Source organism: Diabrotica virgifera, chromosome 6 (genome assembly GCF_917563875.1).
Source record: "Diabrotica virgifera virgifera chromosome 6, PGI_DIABVI_V3a".
NCBI lineage: Eukaryota > Metazoa > Arthropoda > Insecta > Coleoptera > Chrysomelidae > Diabrotica > Diabrotica virgifera.
The window spans coordinates 228038103-228062539 of NC_065448.1; positions in this window are offsets into that span (position 1 = coordinate 228038103).

The window sequence follows — 24437 nt, forward strand, 5'->3', positions numbered from 1 at the left end:
TCTCTATACCTAGTAGAAGCAGAGTTATAGCTAATGAAAAAATAGGTTCATGCTCGTCAAATTCCAAATGGAATACTTTAACGTGAAATAATAAAAAAATAAAGCACTTTTTGGGCTTATTAAACGTATTACAACTTATTTAGACTGTTTAAAAAACTTCATTTTTGTTTTGTAAAAAAAATTTCTAGCATTAAAATTAAACAAGTTATGCTCAAAATAAAGTTAATCCCTTTTTTTGGTAAAAAAAGCGGGAAAATCACCTCCTCATTAGTATCTCAAATGAACTAAATCGTAACCACTTCACAAGTTTCTTTACTCGTGTATGTATTGTTTATATGATGTGTAAGTTTCATCGGTTCAAAGTCCTTATTTTTGAATGGGTTGTAGTTAAAAGGGCTTGAATAAGTCATTGATCACGAGTGTATGCAAATTTAGAAACACCAAATCTTAATAAATTTTTTTCTTACATAAAAACAGAAAAATACAAAAAATTCAGAAAAGCAATGCTGACTTTTTTGTTTTTGAGATTTTTGGTATCTCTAACAATTTTTAAGTTATTATCAAAATTTTAAAAATTTTATTTTAAAACCAAATTTTTTCAAAAATAAGCACTTTAAACCGATGAAACTTACAGATCATATAAACACAACATAACTAAAATAATTTGTGAAGCGGTAACGATTAATTTCATTTAGGTTGCTAATTAGGGGTGATCTTCCTGATTTTTATTTGCCACAACAAAAGGGACCAACTTCTTTATTTTGAGCGTAACTTGCTTACATTTGTTGCTCGAAACTTGTTATAAAAACAGCAATAGCCTATTTTAAACACTTTAAAAAGTTATAATGGGTTTTCCCCAAAAAGTGCTTAATTTTCTGGATATCTCACGTTGAAATATTCCATTTGAAATTTGGCGAATATGAACCTATTTTTCATTGGCTATAGCTCTGGTTCTACGAGGTCCATAGACTTCAAGCGTACACCATTTTTTTTACTTTTTTACAGGCTATATTTTTGCTAAGAATATTTTTTTCCACATAATACTTACTTTTTGAGTTGTTTGCGAAAAACGGTCTAAAAACGTGGTTATTTTGTTGAAAAATGAACATATTCACACTCAAATAACTCGAAAAGTGTTAACTTGGCGAAGAAGCTCTATAGAACAAAAGTTACTTAAAATTAGTCAGTTTATCCATTTCCGGTCTTATTTTGGACATATATTTTTTCACCCTCAATAGGGGGCGAAAGTCACCCCCAGGGCAAAAGCACACATCGGCACAATATCATTTTTTTTCTTTGATATTTTAGCTATGCGTATGCCAAGTTTCATGTCAATCCAAGCAGTTCTTTAAAATTTACTGCAAAAACCGTGAAAGAATGTGTTAAATGTTCTATTGGGTCCATAATTGGTCCATAGTGGGTCCCTACGGCCAGGAGAATCCCGTTTCTATGATATTGAGAAAACTACGGTATGTCACACGGCTGTTATCGAAAACAACATGAGACACAACATTTATCATCTCACGGCAGGGGACGTGTTAATATTAAAAATTAATATTTTTAAAGATACAGCTCATTTTAGCGTGATTTTCCAGCCAGGTGGTTAAGTGCATGTAAATGAAAAGCGCTATAGGTAAGCTGCAGTGTCAGAGCGAGAGAGAGAGAGAGAGAGAGAGAGAGAGAGAGAGAGAGAGAGAGAGAGAGAGAGATTGCAGCTGTTCCATGTGTTCGAGCAAAATTACCAAGATTCGTTGACAAAAAAAGACACCTGTTAAGAAAACAGCATATTACGAGCGTCTGGAGAAACGTATATTTGGGATTCCCCTATTCTTTAACATCTAAGTTAAACGAATGAAAATATATTTGCAAAACTTGTTTATTTTATTTATTTTTGAATATCTAAAGTAACTTAATTGAGCAAGTTGATTTTAGGGTAAATTGACCGCTACTATCTAGCCAGGTCTACATTTTTGTGGTCCGCTACCATCCAGCGTGGTCAGATGCTGGAACACAACGAGACTTCAAAATACCTCGGCGTACGTCCAGAGAGAACTCTGTCTTATCGACACCACTGTCAAGATGTCAAGAAAAACGTAAGTGCCAGAAGTAATATTATCCACAAACTAACTATTACAAAATGGAGAACACAATCACACACTCTTCGCCCTTCTGCCTTAGCATTATGTTTTTCGGCCGCGGAGTTTGGAGCATTCGTATGGTCAAACCCTGCTCATGCTACAAACGTCGACATGGCTCTAAATGAAACGGTTTATATAATATCGCGTTGCCTGCAACTGACACCTATCGAAGAGGTCTACACTATAGTTGGGATTCCTCCACCACCTATCAGGAGACAGGTCACGTCAGAGATAGAACGAAAGAAGCAGGAGACGTACCGAAGATATCACTTGTATGACCACCAGCCACCAGACTCAGCCAAGGAGACTAAGATCACGGAAAAGCTTTCTGAAAACATCAAGAGTCATCCCCTAAGCACCAGAGATGCACCGAATACACCTATCGCAAACATCAGATACCACAAGACATTTCTCCCCCTCAAAGAAAATTGCTGCTGAACACAATTTACCGTATCCGACATCGAAAGAACCGGCCTTTCACTTGTGCTGGTAACCTGAAAAAGTGAGGATACCAGAACGACGATACCTGCGATTGTGGCGCAGTTCAAAATAGTCATCATCTACTATCATGCAATGAGATGAGCTCACTTCACAGAAAATGACTTAATTTTAGCAAATAACGGCGTCATCTATGTTGCCAACCATTATAAGTACAAAATTTAAAGTTGTTGGTGTGCTGGAAACGGAAAGAAATTATTAGAGAAAATTTATCTGAAAAATTTTCAGAATGCCTCAAGGACCGACCCAAAAATGTCTTTCGGCTCTCCTACTATTAGTGGGATCCCCATTGGCCGGTCCGTGGCGGACGTCCTTGCAATCGAAATTATTCCAGTGAGGTTCCGACATCAGGTTGAATTCTATTGGATTATGTAAATTTAATTGAATGTAATATTTAGGTGCACGAGAGCTTTGGAATATATGCAAGGACGACAATAAAAATGCATAACTAGCACAGCGGAAGCGGAAACTCAATAGGATAGATCCGGAGTATTCGGAAAATAAATATTTATATAAAGAGAATAAACAAAGTTCTCTGTAACTGTTATAATGGTGAAAAATAAATATTTATCATGAAAAGTTTTACAGGGTCAATATAATTATAACTAAATTCTAGATTCTTAAAAAATTTTACACCTTACAAAATTCTAAATTTTGAAATAATTTTGCGTGACTTTTAGTCTTTGTATAAAGTTTTCTACGAATGATTTTACGGCTACTGTTTTGACTCCTTTATTGTTTATAACTAGAGCTCGGGAAATATGCAAAATGCTTATTAAGTGCATATTTGCATATTTTGGATAAATCTTGTAAGTGCATATGCATTTATTAAATTGCATATTTCAGACTTTTTTGCATGTTTTACACAGATGCATTTTAAAGAGGAATGAGAAGTGTCTGATCTAAATAATAAATCTGAAAATTCTAATGGAACCACTTTCTGGTAATATCCTTAATATCTGCCTTTTACAATAATTTATAAGGCGACGAATAAAGGAGACGGAGGGGAATCTACAATATTCAGTAACATTTTGTTAGTGTAAACATTTTGTTATTGTTAAGTGATGCTGCGCCATATGACCAAAGGTGGACAACATGTAAAAATATTTTTTTCAAATTTGTTACTTGTCTAGAGCACGCGCCTGCTAAAAATAGAGCAGAAGGATGCTACAAACTGTAAGGATGGAATTTCCAATAGTCAATACCCTTGTATCAAATATAAAAACATATTTTTAAAAGCCCTTCTGCGAGTATAGGTGTAAAAAGATCGTTTACCTAATGTGCCTTTACCACCTGAACCTGTGATAACTAGATGGAGAACATGGTTAAATTCTGTAAGTTTCATAACCGATAATTTTGAGGGAATTAGAGACGTCGTTTTTAGTTTCGATGTAGACGTAAAGGTGCTATGAAAAATGAGTGGATGTTTAAAAAAAACCGTTATTAAAAAGTAATTTGACACACATCCAAACCAATTTTGTAAATATTGCTTAGCCAATTACTAAATTAGAAAAGCGAAACATTTCCTTAGACCAAAGTATTAAAATTATCAATTCATTAAATGAAATAAATAAGCACCTTGGTAAAACCAACAAAGTATCAAAAATTCTGCGCGGTGTTGAAGAAAAATGAGGGATATCAAAAAATAATTCAAAAAAAAAATATTATTAAGATGGGGAAATGTAAGGATAATTTAATTGTATAGCTAGAACCTTCAATTAAACAATATTTTATGTTTGCTTCTTTAACTTCATGTGAAGTAGAAAGAAGTTTTTCCGTGTAGGTAGGCTTAATCAGTTCTACAATCAGATATACCTATGGCTGTTTTTCTGTAGAAAATTTTAGAAAAACGTTCAATAATGTATTGTTTTAATAATAATTGTAATAATAAATAATAAGAATGATTATAAATATAAAGAATAAAAAAAGGAATATATAATATATAATAAATGAAATGTAGGTTATAGTAATTTCAATAAATATTTTTTATGACTTTAGCATAAAATAAATATTTTTTTATTTAGGTTAAATACCCCGACAGTCCATTGGCATCAAATAAATAATTAAATACTTCCAAAACAAGGATTACTGCGTTTTTTTTTATTTATATGCGTTAAATGCAAAAAAGAATATTGCATATTTCAACTATTTTTTTGTGCATATTTGCATGCATATTTTAGGGTTTTTTAAGTGTATATTTCCAGAGCTCTCTTTATAACATATCCCAGTTCTTATTTGGTACTGGTTGCTATTAGGGTCGTGTTGGTCAGAGTCCACGTCTTACACCCATACATGAGCACAGTCTAATCACTGATTTACATATTCTGACATTTGATGTTCGTGTTAGGCTCTTAGATTTAATAGTATTGTGGAGGATATACACATACACATATCTTTGCTGCCTGAATTATTCTCCCTTTAAGTGTGTATGTATTCTTCCGTGATATCGTTATCTGCAGTGATTGTTGCTCCGAGATATTTAAAACCCTCCACTCTTTTAAACTTATATGGATCTATTGTAACATCTTGCATTTGATCTTGTATCTCTTTATGAACCTATAAACCAGTTTTCTTTGCCCCTACCTCCAATTTGTTCAAACTTTGCTTCACATTGGTGACTGTATTTCTCACAATGCCAATGTTATCCACGTAGGCTAGTAGTAAATTTTGGTCCATTTACTGTCAGTAATTCTGTTCTTATTTGTGCTGTTCTTACTGCTTTTTCCAGGATTATATTAAAAAGGAAAGGCGACAGCTCATCTCCTAGTTTCAGGCCACTGCTTATTGCGAACGATTCGAGAGTTTGTTAATTATCCGTACTCTGGATATACAGCCATTTATTCATATATCTTACCAAGCTGGATAAGTTTTTGAAGTTATTTGGTTGCTAATCTTTCAAGAAATATATATATCAGCGCTGTCAGCGCAAATAAGTCATATTATATCATATAAAAGGATATATATTAGTGTTCTTAGTAAATGTATTATTTATTATAATTTTTGTGTCTTTGGATGTGTCTTCCTCGGGAATAAGATATTTTATAATAATAGTAAGTATATTTAAAGTATTTTGTATACTTCACTTGGTCTATTAAATTTTTCAGTATGTATGAGAAATCTTTTAACCTGTCAAAGAAAAGAGAATATAGCTCAGGGGTAGAGCGTGTGATCGGAGATCAAGAGGTCCCGGGTTCAAATCCAGGACGATTCATATTCTTTTTTTTATATTTTCGGTATTGTTTTAATAAAAATTTTTTAAAAGTGGGTAAAGAAAGTTAGTTTAATATTTAAATAAAATACAAATAACCTGTTAAAGATATTAATTTCGTTGAAATCATAATAATAGACGTATAACTTCTTACGTGCGTACAAAGTACACACACATTTTTTCTTTTGGAACTGAAAGTTGCACCTACAGGACCATATTTTGAGAATCAGAGCAAAGACATACACATGTGTTAGTTAAACTAAATATAAACTTAAATAATAATAAATATTTAACCCTTAAGTACTAACATCTTAAATCAATGAGATAAATACTAACTAACCGCCTGAGAGAAGGGTTTAAAATTTTAGTGGTAATTTTGGTTTTTGTTAAATATTTTATTGCAAGAAAATATCTCTATCACTTACTAAAAGTATTGATTATCTAAAAAACACAGTAATTAATCTAGGTTTTCTGTATTTATTAAAATAAAAAGCATTATAGCAAGTGCTTGTGTGCCTTTTTACTCCTGAAAAAAAGTGTGATAAAAATTAAACAAATTCAAGAATCTTGATAAAAATTTATAATGAAGTTAAAGAAAGAGTAAAAAACATGAAAATAAAAAGGTTTTTAAAAAATATAAAAACCAAAAAAAAACTGACAAGTACTATAGTTATTACAGTGTAGCAATGGTAGTCAGTGGCAACATTTTCATCACAAATTCGTCTTCTACCTCATCAAGCCATTTCAAAAGTTTCCTCATAGTATTTATTCCCTTATTAGTACATTCTCTCACGGTTTTTGCTCTAAATTTTAAAGAACCGCTTGGATTGACATGAAATTTGGCATACGCATAGCTTACATGTCAAAGAAAAAAGTGATATTGTGCCGATGTGTGCTTTTGCCCTGAGGGTGACTTTCACCCCTTCTTGAGGGTGAAAAAATATAAGTCCAAAATAAGTCCGGAAATTGATTAACTGACTAATTTTAAGTAACTTTTAAGTCAACACTTTTCGAGTTATTTGCGAGTGAATATGTTCATTTCTCATAATTAACTATTTTCTATGGGAAATAAGCTACAATTTTACTAAAAAAATGAATTTATTAACATTTCGAAGCCCAAATCGGGTTTCGTTGTCAAAATACAAAATACTTCTAAAATAAACAAAAATGTTGCTAAGAAAAAAAAATTCTTCTAATAATTTATTTAATCTGACTCATCTATATTGGCAATTCAGACGTATATTATACATTCTAAAATAGAAGACTTTAAAATGATATCGCCAATATTTATGAGTTGTGTTCCTGGGACGACTTTACTAAAAGATAGTTCTTTCGATTACATGAAATCAATCCCAACTCAAGAATATCCGTCGCAAAAAATCATAACATGTGATCTGTCTTTAAAAAGACAACCAAATGCAACAATGACAGTAAAATTCTCGCGTTAGAGATTTCATAGTAAATCACGAGGAAAAAACCTCGTGATACTATCCCGACATCGTAAGTATTTGGTCTTACATTTAATTTACCTTCAAAAAACTAATATCAAATTCTGATTTTAATATGTTTAAATTATAAATAATATTAATAATACATAGATATACAATAAGTAATACTAAAATATAAAATTTGTACCAACTCGATATGTTATTTATTTACTAATCGTGGTATTTTCTTTCTATTGACTTCCTCTTTCAGTATGGGTAACCACATCCTACTGCATTCTACCGAGGAATTTGCGACACAATTGGTTTCATTTAGCATAATTAGAGCCGCTTCTTTGATTTTTCTCTTTTTACTATCTGATTCTTTCAGGACTACACTTGAATCTCTCCACTGAACTCTATGTTGATTATCACATGCGTGTTGACATATTTGAGATCTATCAAATCCTCTATTTTTAATATAAGACTGATGTGCACTTATTCTAACGTTTAATGATCTTGATGTTTCACCTAAATAAAATTGTTCGCATTCACAAGGTATTTTATAAATGCAATTCTTTGTTCTTTCTTGTTCATTGTTAGGTTTAGTTTTAGATAGAATAGATCACAATATGTTTGTTGTTTTGAATGTTGTTGAAATGTTAAATTTATTTCCTATTGTTTTAAGTTTCTCGGATAGTCCTTTTATATATGGTATTTTTATTCTCCTCGTATTATTTCTTGTGAATGTTGTAGGATCCCGTTCTAAGTTGTTCTGTTCCATTCGATCCAATATTGACAACTCCTTATTTATAAACGATAAAGGATAATCATTTTTTAATAAAACACATGTTAACAATTGTTTTTCTTCTAAAAATGAATTTTCGTTAGAACAAGTAATTTTGGCTCTATCATATAAGGATTTAATGATTCCCTTTTTAACGTTGATGTTGTGATTTGATTTGTAATTGAGATATCTGTTGGTGTGTGTTGGTTTTCTACACACTTGAGTCTCATATCCAGTATCCTTCTTTGAGACTAAAACATCGAGGAAAGGTAAAGTGTTATTGTATTCCTTTTCCATTGTAAATTTTATTTTCTCTTCTTGATCGTTTATAATATTCAGGAATGTATCCAACAATTCTGATCTATGAGGCCATATTAAAAACACACCATCTACATGTCTCCACCATACTGTGGGTTTTAAATTTTGTTTAGAAGTGATATTAGTTTCCAAATCCTCCATAAATATATTAGCCAATAATGGAGATAAAGAAAAGCCCATTGCTAAACCAAAATTCAACAAAATAACTACATTTTTAGACGGTTTTTCGCAAATAACTCAAAAAGTAAGTATTTTGTCGAAAAAAACGTTCTTAGCAAAAATTAGACCTGTAAAAAAGTCAAAAAATGGTGTACGCGTTAGGTCTCTGGACGTCGTAAAGCCAAAGTTATAGCCAATGAAAAATAGATTCATATTCACCAAATTTCAAATAGAATACTTTAAAGTGAAATATCCAATAAATTAAGCACTTTTTGGGGAAAATCCATTATAATTTTTTAAAATTGTTTAAAAAGAGCTTTATTTCTGTTTTTATAGAAAGTTTTTATCATTAAATTTAAGCACGTTACGCTCAAAATAAAGTTGGTCCTTTTTGTTTTGGCAAAAAAAAAAAATCAAATCGGGAAGACCACCCCCTAACTAGCAACTTAAATGAAATATATCTTTACCGCTCTATAAATTATTTTACTTATGTTGTGTTTATATGATCTGTAAGTTTCATCGATTCAAAGTGCTTATTTAAAAAAGAAATTGGTTTTAAAATGAAATTTTTAAAAATTTTAATTTTGAAAAATATGATTTTTTTCAAAATAACTGAAAAATTGTTAGAGATACCGAAAATCTCGAAAAACAAAAAAAGTCAGCTTTGCTTTTCTGAATATCATGTATTTTTTTGTTTTTCTGTTAGACAAAAATTGATTAAGATTTGGTGTTTCTAAATTTGCATACATTCGAGCTCAGTGACACGTTCAACCCCTTTTAACTACAGCCCTTTCAAAAATAAGGACTTTGAACCGATGAAACTTACAAATTATATAAACAATATATACGCGAGTCAAGAAACTTGTGTGAAATCGTAACGATTAAGTTCATTTGAGATACTAATTAGGGGGTGATTTTCCCGATTTGTTTACCATAAAAAAAAAGGGACTGGCGTTAATTTGAGCGTAACTTGTTTACTTTTGATGCTAGAAATTTTTTTTATGAAACAAAAATGAAGCTTTTTTTAAACATTTTAAATAAATTTTAATAAGTTTTCCCCGAAATGTGCTTCATTTTTGGTTATTTCACGTTAAAATATTCCATTTTAAATTTTACGAATATGAACCTATTTTTAATTAGCTATAATTCTGCTTCTTCTAGGTATACAGACGTGATATACACACCGTTTTTTTAATATTTTACAGGCTATATTTTTTCTAAGAATCTTTTTTTGACAGAATACTTACTATTTGAGTTATTTGCAAAAAACCGTCTGAAAGCGTGGTTATTTTGTTGAAAAAAATTAACATATTCACTGGCAAATAACGCGAAAAATATTGACTTAATGAAAAAACTCTATAGAACAAAAGTTTCTTAGAATTAGTCGGTTAATCCATTTCCGGACTTACTTTGGACGAATATTTTTTCACCTCCAACAGGGGGTGAAAACCACCCCCGGGGCAAAAGCACATATTGGCAAAATATCACTTTTTTTCTTGGACTTGTTAGCTATGTATATGTATATTATGCCAAATTTCATGTCAATCCAAGCGGTTCTTTAAAATTTAGAGGATTTGCAATATTTTACCGTTAAAGAACGGATTATATTTGATGTTTTTTAACGAACTGGGGCAGATTATGTGTAATGACGAACTGGGCACAAACACTAACACCTAACACTCCGTCTATTAGACGGAAATCACATTTTGAGTCTAAATTGCTTTCGAATAACAACCTTCCGCAAATTGCCGAATTCAGTACTACTAAAGAACAACCCAACTTGAAAAGTCATAAACGCGTGACCTTCAAAATTTTCTAGGAGGGAAAATATCCCACTTTCAACAAGCGATGCCGTCTGAGAGACGGTGTGTTATTACTTAAGGGTTAAAAAGAAATAATAAGAAAATGATACGTGGAAGCACGGAACGGCTTCTTTCATATTTCTTACTTTATTTAGTAAGTTAAAATATTCGTTGGTTATTTACATAGTGTCGCAGAAATGATAAGGCAGTTGACAGCATCTCTATATTACCTCTTTTAGATAAAAATTTCGTTTTACGTTAACATGTTATTTGCTCCGTACTCGCATAAAATTGACTTGCATCCAAAAATAAAAATTATAGACTGACAGTCATAAATTAAAGAGGCTGCTCACAGGTGAAGCAGTGCGCATTCCATAAAAGTCGTCGAATATCACGGTGGGAAGGCCGAAAAGCACTCTACGAGAGTATTCCACTTAGCAAAACATGATTTATAATCGAAATTTATATTTTGCAAAATGCGAGAAGGTGTTGTTGCTCCAGAAACGATGGCTTTCATGGATATGAAAACGGGGAGAGAAGGCGGACGATATAGCTAATACATCAATTTTTTGAGTAGCTTTAGTATGTGGGAGTCTCTCGAGATTGGCGCAGCTCATTTTCTCATTTTACCATCGATTTATCGGAATACCTGTTTGACGTTAATTACGAAGTCATGAATAAATTTGCGCGATAGAGCTTGGCAAATTTTTAGAAAATTTGCGAAGCAAGAAAGCAGGAATTTGGCAGATCCGTATTATGCTCTAGAAATCTCTAAAAAATTTTGTGAATAGGATTAAATTAACTATTTTTTATTTATAGGGCAGTCAATGAGGGTATTTGGCTCCTAATTCCATCCTACTACATCGATTTATTTGATATTTTCACAGTAAGTAGAGAATAGCTCAAGAAACAAAGTCTATCCTATGCCGACGTGCGCTTTTATCTTGGGGGTGCTTCCCACCCCATCTCGGGGGTGAAAAATGTTTTGGTTAAAATAGCCACGGAAGAGGCTAGAAACCTAATTTTAAGCAAAAACTGTTCTATAATTATTTTTTGAAAACTCAAGACTTTTTGAGTTATTCGTGATTGAAAATTGGCCATTTTCATCGAAAAATGACACCTTTTCGGACGGATTTTTGCGAATATCTTAAAAACTATGCATCTAACAAAAATGCTGGACGGAAAGGAGGCCCGAGAACTTTATCATACCGATCTATTATCGTTATGGTACTAGATACTGGCATTCTATAAAAATAACAAAGTTACTCGTTATTTTGATATTTTAGAAACACCTACTGTACTTAAAAGTATTTTATGGTTCTACGCATCATTAATTCCTGCATTTGAGAAAATGTTCGATGCCATATTTCGGGGACACACTATAGATGTGTAGATTATTGCATAAATCAATAGAATATTATAGTCATACTTTCATTTCAAATTAGTTCATTTTTCTGAGAAATTAATAGTTTACAATATTTGCATTTCATTCTATTTCGATTACGCCAGTCAATGCGCGAGATTAAGAACAAGATATTATCTCCAAATTCTATCCTACTGCATGGATTTTAATGAAATTTTCGGAGTAGCATAATCTTCTAATTCAAAGTCTATCCTATATACTATGGCGCTTTTATCATGGAGGAAGTTCCTACCACTTCTCAGGGGTGAAATATTTTTATTTTCGAATTACATGGAGAAAAAGGAAGATTTTTAAGAAAATTTAAAAATTAATTCTATAATTTGATCACATTTTTTACAAAAACCATTCATTTTAAACCCGTTCAACTTTTTGAAAGTAGAAATAACACTATATTAAAAGGTATTGTAAAAGAAAAACAATGCATTTAAATTATGGTGGATGGGGAGTTAAATGTATATACTTTTCATTTTTCCTTAAAGTACATTAGTCATATATATTTTGCACCATATTTCGCTTAGTTTGTAAGTAACCGACATTTAACGGTGCTCGTTTTAAAGGCGTTTTCAAACACTACAAAAGGTGTTGGTAGCATTATACACCTAAAAGCTACCGTTCCTCTGTTATTTCAAGTTGAATACACCAATTTGAGCATGCACCAAAAAACAAACTATTTTCACCTACCATATCTCTTTTTGTATTATAAATAGAACATTTACGAAGGAACGAATCTCTTTAGTATTTATAATCTAAAAAATATTTTATCTAGAGTTTTTTGGTTCGATGCATAGTTTTTAAGGTTTTCACAAAAAATCCGTCCGAAAAGGTGTCATTTTTCAATGAAAATGACCAATTTTCAACTACGCATAACTCAAAAAGTATTGAGTTCTCAAAAAAAAAGTATAGACCAGTTTTTGCTTAGAAATAGGTTCTTTAGCCACTTCCGTGCTTATTTTGACCAACAAATTTTCCACCCCCTTGAAGAAGTGGGAACCGCCCTAAGATAAAAGCGCCATAGTATATAGGGTAGATTTTGTTTCTTGAGCTATTCCCTACTTACTGTGAAAATATCAAGTACATCAATGTAGTAGGATGGAATTCGGAGCCAAATACCCTCATTGACTTCCCTACAATAATGCTCTGCTATGAACGCGTGAGAGAGGGCACACATAAGATTATAGCAAAAGTTCTATTTACCGTAACTTTTCGAGTTTTTGAGCTACAGCAGTAAATTTTATGTCATTGGAAAGGTAATTTTGCATTCTTTCAAAATATGTTAAAATATACAGGGCGTATAAAAAAAATTAAGATTTTTTATTCATTTCCAGTTCAACCGGAAGCCATGTTTTTGGTAAAATTTATTGTGATAATAGATAATAAAATACCATATATGTCTGCAAAATTTCAAATTTTAGTTTCTATTAAGAAGGAAGTTACGGGCACTCGAATATTTTTTTATAAAAAATTCATAACTCCCCTCCTGTGGGGAGTTAAGATATATGACTAATGTCATTCAATTTACTGATAGAACATCAAAAATATATCAAAAAATAAAAAAATTCCTTGGAGCCATTTTTGAGAAAATCTAGTTCAAATTTATGTCAAAATTTGACCCGTTAAATATAGGCAACCCGTAACTTTCTCTGAAAAACAATAACATCTTTCTTATAGCCCCATCTTTAGGCTATATAACGAATTTTTCAAATTAAACTTATCTTCAGCAAGTTTTTAGATAGATAGGGAAATGTGTCGGGTGGGCGGTCGGCCATGTTGGCCGCCATTTTGAATTTGGAAATGTCAAATTCCGTATTTTTATTTACCTATCGATGAGATTACTTTGAGTTGAATTTCATTCATTTCGGTCAAAATTTGCAAAAATGGGCCCTAAATAACCCCCCTATTTCGGCCCCCCTTTAAGAGGTTTTTTTTTAAAGCTTAGTTTCTCGACAAAATTCCCTTAAACTTACTCATACCGAATTTCATCAAAATCGGTCCAGTAGTTTTTGCTGGGCGGTGGCGACATACGTACGTACGTACATACGACATGTTTTTTTTATTTGCTTTTTAGACTCAGGGGGACTCAAAACGTCGACAAAAAGTGAAATCTGAAAATTTTTTTTGCACGATCCTATAACTTTATCTATTATATAACTACGTATATAGTACGATAAAGTAAAAAACTATAACAAACATTTCTGTAGGTTATAAAAAACAAAGAGATTTTTTCCTTCATTAATCTTCTAGTTAAAATACAAAGAGGGATATGGTAGGTAAGAAAAGTTTGATTTTTTGCTGCATGATCAAATAGGTGTATTCAACTTGAAATAACAGAGAAACTGTCGATTTTAGGTGTATAATGATACCAATAACTTTTGTAGTGCTTGAAAAGTCCTTTCAAATGAGCAATACTAAATGTCGATTACATTTAAACTAAGCGAGATATTCTGCAAAAAATGGACGACTAATGTATTTTAAGAAGAAATGAGAAGTATATTTAACCCCTCATCCATCAGAATTTAAATACATCGTTTTCCGTCTACAATACTTTCTATTATAGTGTTATTTCTATGCTCAAAAAGATGGACTAGATTAAAATGAATAGTTTTTGAAAAAAATAAGATCAAATTATAGAGCGCATTTTTAAATTTTCTTAAAAATCTTCATTTTCGTCCATGTAACTCGAAAAAGATAAGAGATACGAAAAAAAGATGCCACACAAAAATGTAAGGCTTATTAAGATACAAATTTCTTTTTTATATTTTTATTAGTGTATCTCTTATCATTTTCAAGTTACATGGAGAAAAAGGAAGAGTTTTAAGAAAATTTAAAAATGCTTTCTATAATTTGATCTTTTTTTTCAAAAACCATTCATTTTAAACCCGTCCAACTTTTTGAACATAGAAATAACACTATAATAAAAGGTTTTGTGGAAGAAAAACGAAGCATTTACATTTTGGTGGATGGGGGATAAAATTACTTCTCATTTTTTCTTAAAATACATTAGTTATCAATTTTGTTTGCAGTATATCTCGCTTAGTTTTAATGTAATGACCTTTAATGTAGCTCATTTTAAATATCTTTTGAAGTGCTACAAAAGGTATTAGTGTCATTATACAAATAAAATCGACCGCTTCTCTGTTATTTCAAGTTAAATACACCAACTTGAGAATGTACCAAAAAACAAACTATTTTCACCTACCATGTCTCTTTTTGTGTTTTAATTAGAAGATTTATGAAGGCAAGTGTCTCTTTGTTTTTTTTATAACCTACAAAAATATTTAATATAGTTTTTTTAGTTAGATGCATAGTTTTTAAGGTATTCGCAAAAAAACCGTATGAAAAGGTATTATGTTTCAATGAAAATGGCCAATTTTCAACCACGCATATCTCAAAGAGTATTGAGTTTTCAAAAAAAAATATAGAACAATTTTTGCTTAGAATTAGGTTCTCTATCGAATTCCGTGGTAAATTTAACCAAAAAATTTTCCACTCCTAAGAAGGGGTGGCAACCACCCCCCAAGATAAAATAACACATCTGCATAGGGTAAACTTTGAATTAGAAGATAAGTAGAGGCAAGGCCCAAAATTTCATTAAAATCCATGCAGTAGGATAGAATTCGGAGGTAACATCCTATTCTTGCTCCCATTAACTGGCGTATTAATCAAAAATTCGCACTATTTTGCATGCACGTATCTACTTCTTCTTCTTCTTAGTTCAGCTTTTTTTATAACTCCTAATATATTCTGTAATCTGCAGGAATGGCAATAAGCGCTTGCTATGACCAATGACTAATATATGACTAGCTATATGACTAATGACAAAGACTAACATGTAGATTTTCCCTGTGAGTGATATTCGTTTTTTCTTGTGAAATTTTGGGACTCACCCATTTCCTTATGCCCCGCTCAAATCGTCAGATTTTTAAAATTTACACTGTTTTGCATGTACTTAACTTACCTGGTCTTAATCTGACGATTTCGAGTTTTTCTAAGGATAGATTTTGGTTTTCGGCCCCCCTTAATGACCTCCCCTGCATTAAGAGCCAATATATGGTAGAGGTACATTTTCAGGGTACAAGGTTTCTCCCCATATATTAATTTGACGCGCTCGAGTAACTGCAAAAATCCCCGCTTGGGCTCCCCTACCAAATAGAAAAACAACTCGTTTCACTCAAAGTCAAACAAATAGTAACCTCTAAACAAATGTTGTTCCAAATCTGCATCTGACGCTTGAAGCGATCATGAGCACCGGACAATAGCAACCGTATGACGTCTTTATAGGCATCATCAGCATTCAAAGGTTAAATAAGAGAGCTCCAATTGAGCTTAGAATCGAGGGTTATCCCTAGATATTTTATCATATTGGTTTTTTCTAGCGTCACCCCAAATCTACTAATTCAGTTTTGGAAGAGTTCACAGAATGGATCCATTTCAAACATTAATTTTCTATTGTAATGACGGGAATATCGCATCTACTCTACAACAGTACTGGGATATTTTCCCCTAGTCCAGATTCCTGGGCTGCTAAACCCATAAATCAGATCATCAAAGAAAATGTTCATGAAAATACAACCCATTTAGGTAGCACTTGGTTGCTCTCAGGATTATGGTACTTAATACATACATATGGGTGGATATTATTCTGGTGTAACTATTTGAATAACTCACTTGCACTTTGTATTGTATATTTCGTTCCTCACAATTAGACCATATTATATTAACTCGATGGAGGTATTATCAAAATTATCTACTTAAATGTTTTAATTTTAGTTATCCTAAGATATGACTTCTTCTTGTCGTTGTCCTTATGCAATATAAGAGCGTTGGACTTTGGTATCACCTATCCATCTTTTACCCATTTCTTCCACGCCCTCCGGTCTCCTGCCATTTCCTTCATCTGTTGCACTGTTTTTCCTCTATTGGTCCCGATTTCCTCGATTTGTTCCATCCACCCCTTTCTTGGTCTGCCCCTTCTTCTTTTCCCCTATCTTTTGGCATCTGTCACCTTCTTCGCTAGTCTGTTCTCGTTCATCCTAGTTATATGTCCAAACCAATTCAGTTTTTTATTTTCAATTTTTTTCTCTATTGGTTACTGACTTAGCAGGTTTCTGATGTTTTAGTTTCTTTCCCTGTCCACTTTCGTCTTTCCAGCTATTTTTCTCAGCTGCTTCATTTCTGCTGCATTTGTGGCACTTTCATGTCTTTTATTTGTGACCCATATCTCGCTTGCATATGGAAGAGTTGGTAATGTGATTGTATTATATACATGTATTTTTGTTTCCTGGCTGATTTTCCCTTTTCCCAGTATCGTATTATTAATCGCATAGTATATTTTCGTAGCTTTATTTGTCCTATTTGCAATTTCTATGTCTAGCTTTCCGTCATTCGCTATTATCGTACCCAGGAACTCGTAGGTCGTCACCCTCTCCAATTCTTGTCCTTTACAGAACACTCGTATTTCGGCTTCAATTTCCTGCTCCTCCTGACCTATTTTCATCGTCTTGCATTTGCTGATGTTTATTTCTAATTTCATTTTCTCTATTTCCTCAGTCCGTACATCAATTATTCGGCATCTTTGTCGGGTTGTCTGCTAAGAGAACGACGTCGTCAGCATACAGTAATCCTTCTATCATAACTGGTGTTACGTGCGTGTAGCCTATTATTTTTTTTTAAGTGGTTTGTTCTTCTTTTTACATTTTTAAATAAATTGTCCATAGTTATGACGAATAGGAGTGGGCTTAGGCTATCTCCCTATTTTATCCCCTTGTTCATCCTAAATTCTAGTGATCTGCTACCTCCCACTTGCACATTTCCCACCACTCTACTGAACGTACTTTTAATAGTCTCTAATAGTTTCCTCGGTATTCCCAGCTCCTCTACAGTATTCCACAATACTTTCCGGTCTACTGAGTCGAACGCCAAGATATGACAAAAAGACCAAAATACTCAGTAAGTTTCGTTACTAAAAAGATAGAACTATAATAGGTTGGAATCAAAAACCAAAACAAACTTAACTGAAAAAAAAAAAATACTAACATTCAATAAATTTTTTGCATTTTTGTATACAAAATTTATAATTGATTTATAATATATATTTATACAAAAGAATCTTTTATTCATTTGTATTCTCCTCACAAAACCCGACTAACTCAATAACATCTTTTGTATCACCTACCTTCACCTTAGTTTCCAGGAAAACCATAAAAATTTTTCAATATTGGAAACAAGTTTCCACCCCCGGACATTGTTTGTTGCTTACGATACAAAATACAAATCATAGCAATATATCTCTCCCGCATGTTTTTCTTTCCCATCCCAGCTTTTCTTCGTTCCTCAGGAAAGGGATGTTTTATTTGTAAGAAATAATCGTAGACGACCGTTATCGTGTTTTTATTATAACCTCAATTTATAAGAACGGCGACAACCCACCGCCATTAATATAGATTCTATTTTTTTAATGGCGCGTAAATATGTGAGGGATGTGTACACAGTGACAGTTCCCAAAGGGTTGTTAAGGGATGAGATTTTGAAATGAAATAATTTTTTTTGGCACAGGCTTTTGCCATTTAGCCAGTCACAACTTTTTAAGTCCTTCCTAAAGCAAAGAAAAGAAAGTAGTTATCACAATACCTATTTGATTATCAGTGAGGAATAAACATGGTTACTCGCTTCTCGTCTAGGGACCCATCAAGACATTAAAGGGTCACGGAAAGAAAATTTTAAACAAATGGGGTAAAACAAAGGTTACTAGTTTAACTGTGCTTACAAGTTAAGGTTACTTTTTGAAATAAATTGTGTTAAATAGTCATATGCGGATTTATTATTTAATAACAAAAATATAAATAGGTTAGTAGTAATATATTAATACATATAGTCACAGTTGAGAAAGAAACATAAATAATAGAAAACTTGGTACACGTTCAATAGGCAGACGTTCAAGAAACATATACTTCTCTCTAAAAATAAAACAACAAAGGCATCAGAAAATGATATAATGTTTACGAACACCAACAGAAAACAACATCTAGTGGATGATGTAAGACATCATGGACATCATGGATGTAAGACAACAAACGACAATATACACTAAACTCAATAGAATACGAAAAAATCAATATCATTAGAAATGAAAGAAAAGAAGAGGCTAAAGAAAACAGGATGTCAACAAAAGGCTTAAAAGTTGAACAGCTTAAGGAAAGATACGACATCTTTAATGACCACAATGAAGTAAAAGAAATGACAGGTCAACACAGAAAGATACAAAAAAAATATAAAAGCAGGAAAAATGATATAATAACGAAATAACTATAGGTACAGAAGACAAACTGGAGAGATGGGAAAAATACTAGACACTTTCTGACGACGATAGACCTTGCTCTCCACGTTTGGTGGAGAGCACGGTCAATGGAAGCTACACATTTTCCAAACGTTTATTATTAATTACAAGTAAATTTAATGAAAAATTCGTCTTGGTAAAAGGTATAGTTTTATAATAGTGTATTATGATACGGTAAAAGTAGATAATTGGTAATTGTGTACAATTACCGGTAATTGTATACAATTAGCAAAGTCGACGGTAAATGTAGGAAATTATTTTCAATTATCTACTTTTACCGGTAATTGTATACAATTACCAAGGACCAGCGGTAAAAGTAGGAAATGATGAAATAAAACAATAAACATTTCAACAGCTGTTCAAGAAGTGTGAGTTTTATTGAACTGAATTAAAAACAAAAGACATTTTGTTTAACCTGAATTTAGTTTTTTTGCGTGAATTAATACTCTACTATTTTAGGTACTTACTATTTGTTATGGAATTACACAACTTTTCACTTTGTTAACATTTACACTTATATGTTTGACATTTACTTTTGCAAGCACATCGCTAATGTTTAGTTTTGGAACCATGTCTAGAGAAATGAATGATTCTTTGCATATGGTACATTGACTTCGGCTATAAAACTGTGGCAGTCGCCCTTTTCTTGTACCCAATTCGTATAACTCATTTTAAATACTTATAAAAACAAACATTTCACTTCGTTCCCTTTCAACATCTGGCACTATTAATTTTACCAGATGACCGACATTACCAGAGGGAAATATCAAGTTTGATGTTTTAAGCATTTCCTTCTCTTGCTTCTCAAGACCTTCCTTTGCACGTATCCGTTTAACAGAATCTCGCCTCGCTGTAATTTGATTAGAAAATAGTTTATCTAGAATCGCATTAGACTATTTCACTGATTTAAGGTTGTTTTTTTTTCTGGTTTTTGTTCTATTAGAAGCTCATTTGGTTCACCCACTCCTGCTTCTTCACGTTTTTCAGAATCAGGACCTGACTGGATTTCTTCCACTTGTTCTTCTACTTCCAAATGTTCTTCAGTACAAATATTTTCTAGAGCATCTCTTGGCAGTGATGAATTTTTGAAACCAATTTTGGCGGGAACCGCAAACATAGCTTCATACGGACTGCACTTGTTGCCAGAGGGTAAGCTCGGTTCTTGGCGAATTGTGCAGATCGACGACCCTCTGACAACTTGTTTGTTTGGTTATTTCTATTCAGGAACTTAGTATATTTTCAATGTCTTTATTCACACGTTCAACAGATCCTTCTGACTGAATGTATCTTGGCTTACCGTGCACTATCTTCAAATTTTTCCACATGGAGCATAGTTCTTTATAATTATGTTGAAGGATTCTCGTCCATTCCATTGTTGCTTTGAAGAATGCTGCGAGCTCCAAAGACACAAAATATGTCAAGAAGAACTAATGTAACTCCTTCTTCACGTTTAGTTTTCAACGGCAGTAATTCGTAGAAATTTTGTTAAGTGCTCTTGGTAGACAAAAATGAACTTGAATTAATTATCTCCTTGGGCTTGCATATCTATCAAATATATTTGATATCTACTATTTATTTCTTTTTGACAGTAAATGTTTCACTACTAAACCTTTTTTTTTTTGGCAACTTTAGATTTTTGATGGCAAGTTTCACACAGAAGTTCCAAATAGATCGTTATGATTTTTACAGTTATGTATTGTGGCATTCCGCTTGCGTGTTGATCGTTATAATTTGAATTTCTTACTTTTACCAAGATCCTCTATGAAATGTATACAATTACCGGTAAAAGTGGGAAATAAAGGGTTTTTAAAGATAATTTCCTACATTTACCGTCGACTCTGGTAATTGTATACAATTACCGGTAATTGTGTACAATTACCAGATTATTTACTTTTATCGTAACATATACATAATTAAATCCAAAGAATGGATATAACTCCTATGGATATGGCCTTAACATATGACTCCACCACATTTGGGACACGTGTGGAAGTCATATGTTGCCCTAAGGCCAGATCCATAGGAATTATATCCATCTTTTGGATTTAATTATGTATACACTTTTGTAAGACATTAAGTATATTTTTAAAAGGTTTTACTTAGTATTTTTCGGTGGTTCAGCATGTTCTTGTAACACTGGTGATGCTCTTGTTACAGAGCAAAAACGTTTTGTTTTTATATTTCTAGCCCCTTGTAGGACTTTTTAAATTAACATACCTTTTACCAAGACGAATTTTTCATTAAATTTACTTGTAATTAATGGTATACAGCCAGCTAGAGGAAATTCTTCCTTGTGGATATTATAAGTTTATTAAGACTAAAGAAATATCCTTGGTTCATGTTCTACCTAGTGACATTTAAAATGTATCAGTGATCTCGTGTTGTGTCGCGGACTAGTGTAAAATGGACACTAAATCGGCGTTTTAAATATGAGAACTTTACTCTAAATCTTGTGACCAGATTTTAATATATAGGTCTGGATCCCGCGTATGAAAAAAAAGTTGATTAATAGCAAGCTGAAAATTTGTTAATAGCTTACGGGTGTCTAGTCGAATAAACTTTGATATATGGGAACACTGAAACAGGGGTAGTTTTAATTGTGGAACAGGTTAAAAATTTGGAACGGTCACAGCACGAAAACGGCACATTTATTTTGTCCGACAGAAGAGACTTAAACTCTCCGAACAGAGATTAAACTCTCATGAAAAAATCAGACTGCTATTTATTACCTGTCATAATTCCTGTCATTTGACATATTCTACATGTTCCACTCATTAAAACGCCCATTTGGTGATAAATAGCAGTCTGATTTTTGCATGAGAGTTTAATCTCTGTTCGAAGAGTTTAAGTCTGTTCTGTCGGACAAAATAAATGTGCCGTTTTCGTGCTGTGACCGTTCCAAATTTTTAACCTGTTCCACAATTAAAACTACCCCTGTTCCAGTGTTCACACATATCAAAGTTTATTCGACTAGACAACCTTAAGCTATTATCAAATTTTCAGCTTGCTATTAATCAACTTTTTTTTCATACGCGGGATCCAGACCTAATAGTTATCGTAACAAAGTTACAAATTAAATTACATAATGTGATAATGCTTGTAAATCCCCAGGCACTGATTCAATACCATGTGAAATACTACAGTTACTAGGTGACAAAGGATTACATATCATCCATTCTATCTGTGTCGCTGTTTGGAATTCCGAAAAATGGCCATCTGATTGGTGTACCTCAATTTATATCCCACTACACAAAAAAGGAACTACTAATAGGCAAAATCTTGTCGCATGTCATCAAAAACAGATTAAAAACCTATCTACATTTCCAAATACCTCAGGAACAAGCGGGGTTTGTAAAGGGTAAAGGTACAAGGGAACAAATCCCGAACCTGAGACTACTCATTGAAAAGTCTGGAGAAATTCATGTACCTATGATTATATGCTTCGTTGACTACCAAAAGGCATTTTTTTGTGTAAGCTGGATAAATCTGTGGTCAATTTTAATAGAAATGGGCGCACCAATGCAACTGGTGACACTTATTAAGAATCTGTACCAGTCTAATATAGCGACAGTACGACTAGATCAGAAGTTCTCAAACCAATTCAAGACCGAGAGAGGTGTTAGACACGGATGCGTGTTGTCACCTGACTTATTTAACATTCATGGTGAACATGTCATGAGGATGGTTTTAGATGGATGGGCCGGTGGAGTAACAGTAGCTGGTAGGAAAATCTCCAATTTAAGATTTTCTGATGACACTACACTTATAGCAGCAAATGAGCAAGAAATGTTTGATCTTCTGCGAAGAGTTGAGTACGAAAGCAATAAAGTTGGTCTGAAAATCAACAAAGCTAAGACAAAAATAATGGTGGTCGACAGATTTGACACTATTCAACTGACTAACATATTACAGGAATACCAAATAGTAAACACCTTTGTCTATCTCGGGTCTAGTATAACTAACGATGGTAACTGTGAAGCAGAAGTTCGGAGGCGTATTGGTATGGCAAAAAATGCGATGAGTCGCCTAAGTAAAGTTTGGAAAGACAGATATATCTCTCAAAATATCAAGATGAGACTGGTGTATTCTCAATATTTCTATACGGAGCAGAGACTTGGACTCTTCGCGAATGCGAGCGCCAAAAAATTGATGCCTTTGAGATGTGGTGCTGGAGAAGAATGCTGCGCATACCTTGGACAGCTCATAGGACAAACGTTTCCATTCTAAACCAACTCAATATTAAAAAAAGGCTATCCACAATATGTCTGCAACGAATTCTGCAATTCTTTGGTCACGTGGTTCGCAGAGGTGACGACAGTTTGGAGAGATTAATTGTTTCTGGAAACGTTCCGGGAAGAAGATCAAGAGGACGATCACCAACTAGATGGTCTGACCAAATAAAGAATTCAGCTGAAAAGTCATTGTGCGAAGCTCTTAGAGCAGCTGAAGATAGAGACCAATGGAGAAACATTGTCAGGAATATTGGAAGAAATCACGATCCTCAGTAATGGGGAAACGACAGGAGAGAGAGATAATGCTTGTATTCTTTATTTCCCACGATATTGGCTCAGATCACTTTCTAGTTGGCACAAGAATTCGAGCTAGAATCTCAAACGCGAAGAAGGAGAGAAGTACCAAAACAACGCGCCTTAATATTGAACTCCTCAAAAATCCGCAAAGAGTAGAAAGGTTTCAAAACTGTATCGAAACTAACTGCATAATTAATGAGAATCTAACAATCAGCCAACAATGGGAAATGTGTAAGAGCAATATTAAAGACGCAGCAAATAATATACTAGGGCCACAAAAACCACCATCACGCAATGACTGGTTCGATGCTGAGTGTGAGGACATTACAAGAAGAAATAACGATGCATATAAACAGATGCAGTAAAGAAGAACCAAAGAAAAACAACAAAAATATAAAGACCTTAGAAGATGAGAAGTGCATTCATAGAAGAAAGAAGAGAATTTATGAAAATAGAGTGCTGGAAGAACTTGAGTCATTAAAACATGAAAATCAAACAAGGAAATTCTATAAAACTCTGAATAATGCAAGAAAGGAATTCAAACCAAGACTAAGACTATGTAAAGATAAGGAGGGGCACATACTCAATACAAAAGAAGAAATATTGGAAAGGTGGGTGGAACACTCTAAAGAACTACTTGCCATCGAAGTAGAAGATCCAAATCAACCACCCACAGGAGCAACCAACAATACACTATTAGAGCCTCCATCAATTCAAGAAGTACGGGATACAATACAACACCTAAAAAATAATAAATCTCCAGGAAGTGATCGTATGTTTTCGGAACTACTCTGTGCTACTGTGACTAATCAAATATA